The following is a 3,369-nucleotide window of genomic DNA, read 5'->3' on the forward strand; positions in this document are numbered from 1 at the left end:
GGGGGGGGGGGGGGGGGGGAGAAGAGAGAAGAAAAAAATATTTTTTAGTAAAATGTTTAGAGTAAATATTGCAGATGTACACTCATTAGCAAAAAGTTATCTAAACCGGTTGCCTGAAAATTAAAGAAATTATTTAAAAAGTGAAATTTCTCCAATCCTTTACGATTTAAGACTACAAAGCAAATCTACTCCTGTGCTGCGTATTTTAACAAATCATTAATTATGCTGAGAATAAAATCTCAAGACAGTTCTTAAAGTTGTATGATTTTAGCAACGCCAGTTCAGAAGGTTTGCTGTGTTAAGGAAAAATAGCTGTGAACAGAGGTTGAACAGAATTTAGTTCACTCCTTCAATGCCTCCCACTGCCAGATTTCTAAAAGAATCCCTCTGAAATGCTGCATAGCTGGACAGCATACTACAAGTCAGAACTTGCTCTTTTACCAGTCGAATTGTAACTCCTTGTCATAAAACCACAGTTCTTTAGATTTTTGCTTGAATAAAGTATACTGCTTTATCCTAAAGATTTTCAGACAAATTCTATACAGACACATGAAATAAATGCACTCCACATTACTGGAATACAAAATGACAATAGAAAAACAGAGGTAATCCTAACTGCCAGTAAAGGAAATTTAGTACATCCAGTTTTATTTATGAAAAGCTGCATGAAAACTGTGCACAGTGTGACGAAATAGGTAACTGCTTCTTTTCAGCTACAGCAGCAATTTTTAGTTGTCTGAAATAAACTATCTTCTTGAAGGTGGTAAGTCCCTCTGTTCTCCATTAACCTGAAGACATTAACTGCTACAATCTGTTTATTATTTTTAAAAAGTAATTCTGAACTAACTGTTAAAATACAGTACTACTGGAAAATTTCCAAGCAAACACAGACACCTGTGGCTAAATCCCATGGCAGAATGCATGTGTATATGCAAATGAACATCATGAATTTAAGAGAATGAGAAAATAAATTTAAGTCCAAATTTAGTTTCTCCATTTTTATGCAGAAATAAATAATGAATGTCTAAGTTGACTTAAAATTCAGTGGAAGTAGAGATTACCCCTTAATGACAAAGGCAATCAAGACAGATGTGTATGCAAGACTTCGATACGGGTTTAATTCACTTTTTATAGATAATTAGTATTACAAGTGTAGCTGTAAAGATTTTTTTTTTAACTACATTTTACTAACTCATCTAGTACAGTTCTTAAACAGAAGCTACAATGTACACAACAAATGAAATAAAGGATTTATTTAAGAAGAATACATAAATGTGTGTGTAAAACCTCCTATTTGTTTTCTCATTCTGTAAATCACTAGAAGTTCTAATTCTATAATCCTCATGACAGGCTTGCCTTCGATGTTCAATTTAATAGAGGCCTTTCGGCTTTAAGGATTACCCTGTTAAGAATAAATGAGTGCAGTCAAAAAACAAGCTTTTAAAAATATAAGGTATTTAGGCAATTAAAAATGCAATTTAATTCATACCGATTCGGTGATTAAAGACTAAACAATGCTCAGTAATGGTATACTGTTAAAAGGTTTTAATGTGTTACGTACATAGAAGTTTTTCCAACTTGAAAAAATTTGTAGATTTAGTGGCTGAACATCTGCACGGTAAAAAGAAATTGCATTTCAATTTGTCTGTGAACAAGAACTATGGGATTTGCAGTCTTTGATCTCTCTGACATCATCAAGTGGATAAAGCTTTTTTTTTTTTTTTCCTAAATGGACAAAATTATTTTGCCTTCAGGTTACAACAGAAACATGTTTTGTCATCAACAGTAACATCGTATTAACAAGAGTTAATATTAGCACCTGCTGAGTTTTTTAGTGAACAGTCATTCAGATCATGTGCCAAATTCACTTCCTTGGCTCAATCAAGAAACACATCTCTGCTACTTTCATCTGTATTTTCAACAGCTAAGAGACACAATGGGTGACATGTAGTTCTGTTTGATCTTAGGAATCAATATATATACACACTTTAAAAATCAAGTTCTAAGCCTACTAATATAATAAGGAAAATAGGTGGGGTTTGAGTGCAGAAGTAACATCAACAGAACAAAAATCTCTCCTTAAATTAGTATCTCGATAACGCATTTAAAACATGCAAATAATATCAAAAGCCACTTCCAGATTTTTACTTTTCTTTTTTTACAGGTGCTTTTGGATTGAATTTTTAGATGTGAGGGTTAAAAGTGGCTGCCAATTTAAGGAAAAATTTCTGTATGTTTTAATGACTACAAGAGTAACATTTGATAATGACAGCTATAAAAAAAAAAAAAAAAAAAAAAAGAGCTTTCCATTGTTTTTTCTGAGATTATGTAACTTCTCATATCCTAGAAATCTTTTCCACCTTAACAGAGAAGGGGCTGGTAGACAATTAATAAATGCACACTAGTCCGCAATATTCAGACTAGGTCATCTTATACTATTTGCACTATGAACTAGTAGCAACATAATATTACTTACTACATAAAATACACATTGATCCAACTAGAATATTACAAAAGCTTTATTAAAACAGGGGGATGCTTCTTGTTGAGTCTTTCATTCACCACAAAAAGAGCAAGATGTATCCTACATATGCTAAAGCAAACCTCTCTCCTTTCAATTAAATTTCTTCTAGCATAACTTTATAGAATTATGGGGCTGCTCCTGTCCTTGATAAGAGATAATAACTGCTGAAACAGGGGTTCAGAATAGCAGTTGGATCGTAAGTACATATTAATCAAACGCAGCAACAAGTAAGAAGATTTACCTTTAGTAAATTACTACAGCAGGCTCCCTGAACTTCACCACTTTTTCTGCCATATTTATGTTTTCACAGAGCACTTAACACTTAGGCAATCATGAATGCTCTAGTACACACATCAGAATAGCTGCTACTGCTTGCCAGGCTTAATACAGCACAGGAATTCTAATGTTGATCTCTCTTATTTGGACAAAATTAAGTCCTCTGCCTTTTGCCAAAGGTTGTCTACAAATCATTTCTTCCTTCAGTAACATCATACACTGCAATATAACATGTAGAAAGATAATCTGTTTTTAAGGATTTGCAATTACTATACAAGCATTAGCTTTTTAACTATGACCAGAAAGGTTTGAATTTATGCTTTCTTTTACTTACCGTGTTTTAATAAACTTGTTACACAGTAACAGAATTCTGTGTATGAAATAACCAGCTCTATATTAAGAATATTTGTTTTACAAAAGCTATCACTTAGCCCAGATCAATACCACTTTTTTCTTTTCTTTTTTTAGATCATATAACCCTAAGTACTACATCTACTAAACAGACAATTAATTTTAAGATTGTTCAGGGATGACCAAAAAAAGAAAAAAAAAAAAAAAAAAAAAAAAAA

The 3,369-nt window shown here is 32.4% G+C and overlaps 1 protein-coding gene across 1 annotated transcript in view; it reads right to left on the bottom strand.

The window, feature by feature from the left end:
- DIAPH2 (diaphanous related formin 2) overlaps nt 1-3,369 on the bottom strand; it is a 179,276-nt gene that overhangs the window by 88,558 nt on the left and 87,349 nt on the right. The gene's annotated exons all lie outside the window — the stretch shown is intronic.

This window comes from Athene cunicularia (assembly GCF_003259725.1).
Source record: "Athene cunicularia isolate RWA chromosome 4 unlocalized genomic scaffold, athCun1 chr4_part3, whole genome shotgun sequence".
NCBI lineage: Eukaryota > Metazoa > Chordata > Aves > Strigiformes > Strigidae > Athene > Athene cunicularia.